The 12126-nt window shown below is 42.8% G+C and overlaps 1 pseudogene; it reads left to right on the top strand.

The window, feature by feature from the left end:
- The window catches only part of LOC143785852 (FAST kinase domain-containing protein 1, mitochondrial-like), a 57737-nt pseudogene extending 46320 nt beyond the window's left edge, over positions 1–11417 (top strand).
- The last annotated feature ends 709 nt before the right edge of the window (positions 11418–12126 follow it).

Raw genomic sequence — 12126 nt, 5'->3', positions numbered from 1 at the left:
CTCCTCCTCATCAGTCGGTATTGTAACAACAACCTCACTGGGTGAGTGTGTGAGTGTGTGTACCCTTTTAGGCTGATTATACTTCCCCTCTTTGTCTATATTTCCTAGGCAAAAAGAACGGGGAAAACAAAACACATACAATGTGCATTATGCTCTCAGCCGCTCCCCGATAATTATTTAAAAAAGCTGTGCCAACCTTGCATCGAATCCACATTACGTGAGGAATCTTCAGTAAGGTCGGAAGATATAAGGAGTATGATTAGGGAAGAATTGCGGGCCTTCCGGAGCTCAGAAAAAATTCTTGAGAGTAGGAGAAAATATGATTCCCCTAGGTCTGAACAGTCCTCTGATATTGAAAAAGATTCGGATGATTCCCAAAAGATCATTTCCTCAGATGATGAGAGAGATACATGCTTTCCCACAGACAGCATTGATAATCTAGTAAGATCAGTTTGCAACACCATGGGTATTGAGGACACAAAAACCCCTAAAACCCCACAGGACGTGATGTTTGCAGGCCTGTCAGAGAGGAAAAAACCTTCCTTTCCTGTAATTCCAGCAATAAAAAATGTAGTTAAAAAGGAGTGGGAAAGCCAGGGACAAAGAGGATTACCGTCTTCATCAAAAAGACGCTATCCCTTTAACGATGAAGATTTCTCCATATGGTTGAAAGCCCCGAAGGTGGATGCAGCTGTGGCCTCCACCTCTAGGAAATCTTTACTACCCGTGGAAGATTCCGGCTCCTTACAAGACCCGCTGGACCGGAAGGCCGATACCCTCCTAAAAAGAGCATGGGAATCCTGTACTGGAGCCTTCAGGCCGGCTATATCAGCCACATGTACTGCCAGATCCATGTTGGTCTGGTTGAATGATTTAGAAGAAGGATTAAAAAGCGGCCTTTCCCGAGATAGACTAATCTCTTCCTTGCCGTTAATTAGGGGAGCTACAGCCTTTTTAGCAGATTCCTCAGCTGATTCCATACGGCTGGCGGCCAAATCGGCAGGTCTAACTAACGCGGCTCGTCGAGCCTTATGGCTAAAGGGGTGGAAAGGAGATCCCCAAACAAAGTCCAAACTGTGTGGTCTTCCATGCCAGGGTGAGTACCTATTCGGTACTAAGTTAGACGAAATTCTAACTAAAGCGGGTGAGAGGAAGAAGGGGTTCCCCAATAACACTTATCTTCCATCCTACAGGAGAGCGTTCCGAAAGCCCATGTTTAATAGGAGAAAAGACTATAAAAACCAAGACCGCTGGGCTAATAAAGACTTTAAACAGAAAGGAGCATTTTTCGGAAAGCGTCCATTCAAACCTGAGGAAAAACCCCGTTAGGACAGATCTACCCGTTGGTGGTAGGTTGTCTTTCTTTTCGTCACAATGGCTGACAATAACCTCTAACCCGTGGGCAACTAGCCTTATATCTACGGGTTTAAAATTAAAATTTGCCCGAGTCCCTCCGGACTCATTCTTATTGACTTCCTTAAGGTCTCAATCACAACAGGAGGCCTTAGAACAAGAAATAATAAATCTCCTGTCCAAAGGGGTACTAGTGGAAGTCCCTTTTCATCAAAAAGGAAAAGGTTTTTATTCCCCTTTGTTTTTGATTCCGAAACCAGACGGATCGTTTAGAACAATAATTAACCTAAAAAGACTAAACGTATTCTTAGAAAACCAAACCTTTAAAATGGAATCTATACGATCAACTATTAAGCTTCTGTTTCCCCATTGCTTCATGGCAGTGCTTGACCTTAAAGATGCGTATTATCATCTACCAATCTTCATTGAACATCAACAATATCTTCGGGTGGCAGTTATGATGGGAGGTCAAGTAAGGCATTATCAATATACAGCAATGCCCTTCGGTCTATCAATAGCCCCGAGAGTCTTCACAAAATTAATGTCGGAAGTAATGTCATACTTGAGATTAAAAGACACACTTGTGATACCATATTTAGATGACCTCTTGATAGTGGGTAACTCCTTTTCCCAATGCCATCAACGAGTACTTGATACAATTTCCTCCCTGCAAGAGTTGGGGTGGTTAGTAAACTGGGAAAAGTCCAGATTATCCCCCACAACTCGACAAACATTCCTGGGGCTTATTCTAGACTCTACAAGTCAGAGGTGCTTTCTTCCCGACTCTAAACAAATAGCGATTATCAACAAAGTACAATCGGTGATTAATAACCCCCTAATTTCCCTAAGAGAAGGGATGTCCCTTCTTGGTTCTTTTACATCGTGTATTCCGGCTGTCCCATGGGCTCAATACCATAGTAGAAAATTACAGTATAATATTCTGCAAGAGGAAGAGAGGTTACAAGGCCAATTAGATAGTCGATTGTCTTTTCCAACAGACGTGTTAAATTCTCTTACCTGGTGGTTAGATCACAGTCATTTTACCAGTGGGGTTCCCTGGGTGGTTAATCCTTCAAGAACAATCTTTACCGATGCCAGTCCTAGTGGTTGGGGAGCACACTTAGGAGATCAAATAGCTCAAGGTCTGTGGTCTCTTGAAGAATCGAACGATTCTTCTAATAAAAAAGAACTGAAGGCTGTCTATTATGCCATATGTAAATTTCTTCCACAGCTACACGGAAAGCATACAAGAATCCTTTCAGACAACATGACAGCAGTGGCATACTTAAATCACCAAGGGGGTACAAGATCAGAAGCTCTCATGTCTATAGCCGGCGACATTCTATCCATAGCAGAGAAGCACCTCCTATCCTTGTCAGCACTGCACGTGAGAGGAGTCGACAATCCAAAAGCGGACTTTCTCAGCCGCCACACTCTTCGCCAAGGAGAGTGGGTTCTCAGCCGACGTATCTTTTTAATGATAGTCAAAAAATGGGGCACTCCCGAGATAGACCTTTTTTCGACAAGACGCAACAGACAAGTCAAAAGGTTCGCTTCACTATTCCGGTCCGACAATCCAGATATCTTCGATGCTCTGCAGGTCCCATGGACATTCCAGAAAGCATATGCCTTTCCCCCACTAATACTTCTTCCAATAGTGATCAGGAAGATAAGGGAAGACAGAGCTCATGTGATCTTAATAGCTCCATTTTGGCCCAAGAGGCCATGGTTTTCCTGGCTGAGAGCCATGTCGATCTCAGACCCGTGGATCCTTCCGGAGGATCAGGATCTTCTCTCTCAAGGCCCCTTCAACCACCCTCAAGTGAAGGGTCTACGATTGACAGCCTGGCATTTGAAAGGCAGCTGCTAAAAAGGAGAGGATTTTCTAACAAAGTAATTGACACTCTGCTACTAAGTAGGAAAAAATCCACCACAACCATTTATGTGAGAGTGTGGAAAAAATTTCTAAACCTCTACCCAACAGCACTATCAGACAAAATTCATATCCCTATGATTCTAGAATTTCTTCAAAAAGGGCGTGATTTAGGACTGGCAGTCAGTACCCTAAAAGTACATATTTCTGCGCTTGGTGCTTTATATGGTCACGATATTGCAGGTGACAGGTGGGTAGCTAGGTTTATCGCAGCTTGCCAAAGGTCAGAGACAGTCCAAATTCCCCATGTACCACCTTGGGATGTTAATTTGGTCCTCGAAGCTCTAACAGACCACCCCTTTGAGCCACTACATTCAGCTCACATAAAACATGTTTCCTTCAAAACAGCTCTTCTTGTTGCTTTGGTATCAGCTAGAAGAGTAAGCGACATACAGGCATTGTCAATAGATCCACCATTTATGTCTATATTTCCAGATAGAATTATCCTAAAAACAGACCCTTCCTACTTGCCCAAAGTATGTACTAAATTCCATAGGTCACAAGAGATTTTTCTCCCCTCCTTCTATGATAACCCTACGAATCAGGAAGAACAAAAATACCACACATTAGATGTGAGGAGAGCCATATTAGCCTATTTAGATAGAACTAGCGCCTGGAGGAAGAGCAGGGCTCTCTTTATTTCCTTCCAGGGCCATAGAAAAGGAGATGGAGTCACGAAGGGTACCTTATCTCGGTGGATTCGGGATGCAATATGTTTGGCCTATTCATCCAAAGGGGAGAAGCCGCCTGAGACTGTAAAAGCACATTCCACCCGGGCGATAGCCTCATCCTGGGCCGAGCGTGCGGAAGTTCCAATAGAACTAATATGTAAGGCCGCAACCTGGGCTTCTCCTACTACATTCTATAATCACTATAGATTGGATTTGTCTTCTTCATCTGACCTGTCCTTTGGTAGATCAGTTCTTAACACTGTAATCCCTCCCAAATGACTATCTCTGAAAGTCTCTCAAGTGGGTGCTGTCGTGGCGAAGAGAAAACACCGGATTATGTACCGGTAATGCTCTTTTATAGAGCCACGACAGCACCCCTTTACTTCCCACCCTATTAGGTTATTTTTATAAAAGCACGATTAAGGGTGTTTTTTGGTTCTTATAGTTAGCCATACTAAGTTAACTAATGATAAATGATGAAATCATATTGCCTACTAATCTGGTGGGCGGTTCCTCGCAATCTCTGTAACCCAACTGTGGGAGCGAGGGGGACCGCCCCTTTTATCTCTCCATAGGGTTTCCTGTTCCTAGGGGCGGATCCCCTCTCTCAAGTGGGTGCTGTCGTGGCTCTATAAAAGAGCATTACCGGTACGTAATCCGGTGTTTTTATGAGTGCTATTGATTTATGAAATAAAAATGAAAACTCTTTAATACTTCAGCTTCGTCTAATATCAGATCAGGAATGAAAAAAAAAAATGTATAAGATAGTGGTTGTGTTATTTTACCTTCCAGACTCCTTCCCTCCTCATCTCTTGGTTCTGGTGGGCTTCACTCTTGCTGTTGCACAGTATTTCCCAGAAGATCTGATTAAAGCCATTTTCAATATTCGTTTCCTAACTAAACTGGATTCCGAACTGGACAGTAAGTGTCATGTGAGCGAATGCTCCACCTTTATCCATTTAGGTTCTATATTGCTCATGTTGCCCCTAGGACTTAGGCTGGCCGTACATATGAGAGGCTTTGTCTTCTCTGATCTCCCAGCACCATGTATGCTCGTGTCTTCTGAGCGTGCATCTTTATTTTAATGGGGTAAGGGATCACTTTGCAAATATGCCCCATCCTCATTTCCCCAACATCTGTCATCAGGGTCGGCTAATATAAATCGAATATTTCTTTGCAGCTTTACCTGCATTACCCATCCTGGTGCGAGACCCGGCACAAAAAGCCTAATACCCTATAAAATTTAATAAAGCTTTTATTTAACCCTTACACAACTGGGCAATTTTTTTTTTGTTTTGTTTTTAATTATTATTTATTTTCTGTTATTTTTTTTATCATTCTACTTTCAATTTTCAATATTAATTTGTTATTTTTGCACAAGACAAATTGTAATGAATTCAGTTAACCGTATAATGCACACACAAAATTCCAAGAGCAGTGAAATGGTGAAAAAAAGACGCAATTCTGCCATTGTTGTTGTTTTTTTTTTTTTTAAACAATAACCCAGCAGTGTGACTCTTCAAGTCGGAACGTTTATAGTTGTCTTGTTTGTTTTAGTTCCTTTTTCTTTTTTTTCACCAATGGTGGGGGTTAGGTTCTTTATATTTCAGTGGCAACAAGAAAATCAGAACTTTTTGTGCATGAACATTTTTAAGTTTGTGACTTTTTCTGAGATCTGGAAGTTTTTTGTTTTGTTTTTCCCATTGTTCCATTATTGGAACCAATGTATTAGGCCTTGTTTTTTTTAATCAAATGTTTGGGAAATGAGGATCTTTGATATCAACCAACCTGATCCTTTACTCCATTGAAATAAAGATGCACGATCAGTTGACAAGGTCATACATGGTTCTGGGAGGTCAAACAAGATTGTCACCATTTTGGGGTACTTAAAACCTTTTATATAGAAGGGTTCACATATGTAAGAAAAAAAAAAATATATATATATAATGTAATGTAATTTTTATTTTGGGATTTTTTTGTATTTTAAAACTGGATAGTAGTACAAAGTAAAAATCTCAGTCTCCTATGATGCCTAAAACTTTACAGGAGTACTAATCTGATGACAATAATAGCCTTTAATAGACCCACACTGCACTAATAACCCATGGCCACCCCATGGTCTCTTGGGGGGTGGGGTACAGTGGGCAATCGAGGCTAGCGCCAGTCATAGTGTTACAGGCGGGTGCTGGCTGTGTAACGCCGCTGGCACCCGCTATGTACGGCGCAGGCTCAGTATCACATGTTGGGAACGCTTTTGATTTCTGTGTGTTGTAGATTTTCTCTTTCTTCACTAATTATATTATTTTTTAGCTTTTCTGCCTGACAAAAGTGCCAAGATACGAATGCGCCTGATGCAATTAAATCGGGCGGTTTGTCTCGAGTGCCCGGAATACCAAGTCCCATGGTTTCATGAAGAATACTGTCGACAGATGAAGCATAGAGGTGCGGGGCTCGTTTTATTCATTTAGTTGTTAGTTTGTTTTTGTATGCTTAAGAAAAAAAAAAAAAATTGAGTGACACATGATAAAAAAAAAAAAAAATCAGCGCTCAAATTCCAGTGCCGGCTCCCAGCTGAGGCTCTGGTCTCAGTGTTTGAGGGCTGTCCCACACGTCCAGATAATTCCGGTACCGGAATAAATCGGTACCGGAGTTATCCGTGTCCGTGTGCCTGGGAACTCACAGAGGCCATACGTGCGGCACACGTGTGCCGCCCGTATGGCGAGTGGGTACCACACGGAGCGTGTGGTACCCACTCTGCATGGTGCTGAAGCTGCGATTCATATCTTCCCTGCAGCAGCGTTTGCTGCAGAGAAAATATGAAGAATAGTGTTTAAAATAAAGATCCATGTGTCCGCCGCCCTCCCACCCCCTGTGCGCCCCCCCGCTGCGCCCCCCCGCTGCGCCCCCCCGCTGGTCAGAAAATACTTACCCGCTCCCTCGCTGCTTCCTGGTCTGGCCGCGGCTTCTCCTGCATACAGTCACGTGGGGCCGATCATTTACAGTCATGAATATGTGGCTCCACCTCCCATAGGGGCGGAGCCGACTATTCATGATTGTAAATGATCGGCCCCACGGGACCGCATACAGTAGGAGGCGCGGCCAGACCAGGAAGCAGCGAGGGAGCGGGTAAGTATTTTCTGACCAGCGGGGGGGCGCAGTGGGGGGGCGCACAGGGGGTGGGGGGGCGGCGGACACCTAAATCTTTATTTTTAACACTATTCTTCATATTTTCTCTACAGCAAACGCTGCTGCAGGGAAGATATGAATACCGGCTTCAGCACCATGTGGGGGGGACAGCGCTTACTGTAGCGCTGTCTCCTGCACGCACACGGACCCCAGACGGAGAATGTCCGTGTGAGGTCCGTGTTTTACGCGGACCCATTGACTCTATTGGGTCCGTGTAAAACGTGCGCTCCCACGAACACTGACATGTCTCCGTGTTTGGCACACGGAGACACGGTCCGCAAAAAATCAATGACATCTGAACAGATGCATTGATTTTTATGGGTCTACGTGTGTCAGTGTCTCCGGTACGTGAGGAAACTGTCACCTCACGTACCGGAGCCACTGACGTGTGAAACCGGCCTCAACAGTGATGTTGCGTTGACAGTGCTCAGCACCACTGCAGCCAATCACTGAGCACAGAGGCTCTGCCGCCTACCTCGTTGAGCTTAGGCTGGTTTCACACTTGCGTTTTGATCTGCAGCGTTTTAGCGCTAAAAAACGCATGCGTTTTTTTTTCTGTACTTAACATTAAAAAAATGCATGCGTTTTTTAGCGTGTGTTTTGACGCGTTTTCGGCAACGCATGCGTTTTTTGACGCGTGCGTTCATTTGCAGAAATGCAACCTGCAGTAATTTCTAGCTGCGTTTTTTCCCCGCAAAAAACGCATGCGTTTATTCGCGGCAAAAAAATGCATTGCTGTCTACGCATGCGTTTTTAAGCACATGCGTTTGCTTGCGTTAAAAACGCATGCGTTTTTATAGAAAAACACAAGAAAAAACAAGAAAACCCTAACCCTAAACACAAGAAAAAACAAGAAAACCCTAACCCTAGGGTTACTAGGGATCCTAACCCTTAGGTTAGGATCCCTAGTAACCCTAGGGATCCTAACCCTAGGGATCCTAACCCTAACCCTAGGGATCCTAACCCTAACCCTTAGGGTTAGGGTTACGATCCTAACCCTTAGGGTTAGGATCCCTAGGGTTAGGGTTAGGATCCCTAGGGTTAGGGTTAGGATCCCTAGGGTTACTAGGGATCCTAACCCTAACCCTAGCTATTTCTGTTTTTAGTGGGTTTTCTAGTTGATTTTGATGATTGGCAGCTGTCACACACTTCTCAGCCTGCGTTTAAAAAACGCAAACGCAGGAAAAAACGCATGTAAATGCCGCAAAACACCGCGTTTTTTTTTCTGCATGCAAAAACGCATGCGTCTAAAAAACGTGGTGTTTTGCCGCGTTTACATGCGTTTTTTCACCACACGCGTTTTTTTTTTAAAACGCTGCAGATCAAAACGCAAGTGTGAAACCAGCCTTAGTGATTGACTACAGCGGTGATTTGGGCTGTCGGACATAACGTCATCTCTGCAGCCCAAACTGAGACTGGAGCAGCGAGAGGGAACCGGCACTGAAACCGGGGAGGACATGTACCTGCTCTGTTTGTTATTTTAGAGTGTTTGGGGTCCACTTTTCTGAAAGTGAACAATCCCTTTAATATTCTCCACTGCAAAAGTATATTGTGCGATTTATGGATATGCAATAAGGAATAATCCTTAGAATATTAAAAAGTTGTTTTTTGTTTGTTTTCTTTTTTTGCTCAGAAGGTAACAGTAAGAGATCCATATACCATCAAATCCACTTATTTCTCGGAGATCTCTTTGGGGGAGTTAATTATGCCAAGATGTTTGTGACTACTCCATATTATTACACAGTAGGTAAGATTGTGAAATGTAAAAAAATATATATTTTGCTGCACTAAGAAATCACAAACGCCGCTCTGCTCTGGAAAGAAATGTTATAATTTAAAGATATGTCAAAATTCATCAAATATTGTGACTGTTTAATAACTTTTGTGCAAATAAAAGCAACACAGCCACAAGCAAAACACTGACATATGAGGCAATGGGAGATCCTGGGGGGATGTAATTCAGGGTGGGGACAGTTTGAGTTGCATTTTAGTATATGATATCACAGGATGACTTCCACACACATCTACTTCATATTATATCACGTTTCTTAGCGGAGGACCCACTGGTGATCGTTGTCTAAAAGCCCGCAGTTCCTTTATTTGTTTAGTTCTTCATACGGTTGTTGCCATAAAAAAAATTAAAACAAAAGTCTATACAGTCAATCAATATTCTGCACAGAATCGTAATTGAGCAGGGGTCGCCCACTCCTTTTATTCTTTACAGGACTGCTTGAAATGGCTGAGTGCGGTCAGACACCCCCAAGAGATCAGTAACTTGCCTCCTGTTTTATAGAAAGGGGATAACTTTTAAAAACCCTTTTAAGCTGTGTGCACACGTTCCAGATTATTCGCAGATTTTTTGCACATTTTTTCGCAACCAAAACGCTTAAAAAACGCATACATATGCATTCCATCATTTATAATGGTTTCCACAATTTTTGTGCACATGTTGCGTATTTTTCCGCGAAAAACGCATGCGGAAAAATACGCAGCATGTTCATTAATTTTGCGGATTTTAAGCGGATTTCCCACTATATTATTACATTGGGAACCTCCGGAAAAAAAGCGAAAAATCTGCGCGAAATACGCGATAAAAACGCGTGCAGAATTCCTGCGGAAAACCTCAGGGTTTTCTCAGGAAATTTCTGCATACTTTCCGGATGTGTGCACATACCCTTAAAGTGTTTTTCCGGCTTTTGAAAACAAGTGTCCAATTGATTGTAGTTTGTTTTAAAAACAAAAAAAAAAGTGCGCCTGGCTCACCCTCCCCAGGTCCAGCATTGAGCCTCTGCCGCTGTTGCCATCATGTCGACCATAAGTGAGCTCAGCGGCTCTGGTCAAGTTGATGACACTAATTGGCTGTTGATGTGACCTGAGCACTGCACACACCAGGAGCTCGCTGAGTGGACCCAGTGAGGGTTTTTGGAAGGTGTTGGACTGTGATTCTCCTAACATTTGATGCTTGCTTTCTATAGACTTCGAGTGCATCCTGAGCAAAAATAAAAAGCCTATTGCCTACATAGAGGAGAACAAGCTGTCCGCCAATGTGGCCGAAGTCCAGTGGGGCCAGGACAGTCAGATGTGTGATAACAAGTCTCTACCTCAAGGAGCCCAGAGGTCGGTGATTCTGTGTGTAGACATGTGGTGCTAGATCACGACGCAGCCTCATTCTCTTAAAAAATAGCCTTCATTTTAAGTTTTCTTACATAAATCCATAGAAGACATGCAAATAAGAAACTTTGTAATATGTCTGATCATAGAAATCTGCTTCTTTCTCCTCCTGAACTGATCGTTCATTCTCAAAATTCTCAACTTCCAAGTAAAATCTGTTTTCCGTGAATACAGATTTTCCCGTTACTGAGATAGGAGATGACAGTTAGTGCTCACAAAGTTCTATGGAGACTGATATAGCAGAATGTCTGTGTTCCGCTAGCTCCTCTCCCCCCTCCATAGAATTTTAAAAGCACCAACTGTCATCTCCTATCTTAATCGAGGAGGAGAAAAGGGCGGTTTCTCCATTGAGGAACAGAGGAGCTAGAGAGATGAGCAGCAAAATCAGTATAATTTTTTTTTTTTTACAAATGAATGGCTTTTTCCGGTTCAGAAAAATAGCGGTTTGGGCAAATGGATGTTTTTTTGGAAAAATTTGAGTAGAATTCAATTCCTCTTGATTTTGTTTGTTGGACTCTAACATATTATTTCTTTCATCTTTATAGAGTTGCCATTGACTTTCTTAATCCAGCGGCATTTTGCAGAAACTCTTCCAAGATTAAAGGCTTAAATGCCATGAAGAAGAGACATTTGGAGATCCTGGGGTACTATGTAGTTCAGGTTGGTTACAATTCGAGTTGTGTTTTAGGATATTATATCATGATGGGTTCCTCATGTCTGTATAATAGTATCTTCTCCTATGTCAGTCTGTGTGTTTTATATATATATATATAGTGCCTTGCGAAAGTATTCAGGCCCCTTTTCAACCTTTTCCCACATATGCTTCAAATCATGTTTGAAGCATGATATGTGGGAAAAGGTTGAAAAGTTCCAGGGGGCCGAATACTTTAGCAAGGCACTATATATATATATATAATTTTCTCTGAGACAATTTCTATAGATGACTTCCCGCAGTTACATGTTAGTTCTCTATTACAGATCCCTAGTTTTGAATGGAATTCAATGGACCTTGGAACAAAGGAAACGTGGATTAACTACCTCCGGAAGAAGATTTTTGCTAGTGAACTGTGAAATGTTTTGTGCCACCCTGTAAATAAAGTATATTTTTTATTCATTCATATATGTGTGTTCTCTTACAAAGGAGCAGTACTTGCAAAACATGATTTTTGGCGAAAGGTCAATAAACATAGCTGTATAACGTAAGAAAAACATGGCTGGCATCTGGCACCAAGATATTATCAGCAGATTGGGTTCGTTCTGCTCCGTTCACTGTCGAATTGAGAAGCAAGCGGAGCAGGTGACGTCACATCTGGAGATCGGGGCACGTGTTCCAGCAGGTGGCTAATCTGATGTCAACTACCCCTACCCTTAAAGTTGTGAGGTTCGGGCTCCATGGATCAGACTCGTTTTTTCCTGCACGTCCCAAACACCCAATCTGATTGACATCCGGGAAGTTTGGAGCCCAAGTCATCACTTTGAACTTTTGTCATGTACCTGTCAAGTCCTCCTGGGAGATTTAGGGTTAGAAGATCACTACGTATTGTGAATCGCAGATCTTCCATTTAGCCTGTGTATTTGTGTCCCATGTTAAATTAATTTGGTGCTGAAGAGGTTAACAACTTTTTCTATGTTGGTCAGAAACTTGCAAGCTCCATTTTCAGCTGCTTCTGATCTGGTCATTGCCTCTCCCTGTTAAACCTGGCCAGACCTTCTCTGCATTGCCAGTGAAATCTTTCCTTCCTAGCTCCTTGGAGACTCTGTGCTGAGTTGTAGATCGTTGTTGCTGCTGGAGATTGTTGCATGCTGTTTTTG

This window comes from Ranitomeya variabilis, chromosome 7 (genome assembly GCF_051348905.1).
Source record: "Ranitomeya variabilis isolate aRanVar5 chromosome 7, aRanVar5.hap1, whole genome shotgun sequence".
Lineage (NCBI taxonomy): Eukaryota > Metazoa > Chordata > Amphibia > Anura > Dendrobatidae > Ranitomeya > Ranitomeya variabilis.
Note: the sequence above shows the minus strand (reverse complement) of the source record. Positions and strands in the feature narration are given on the sequence as shown.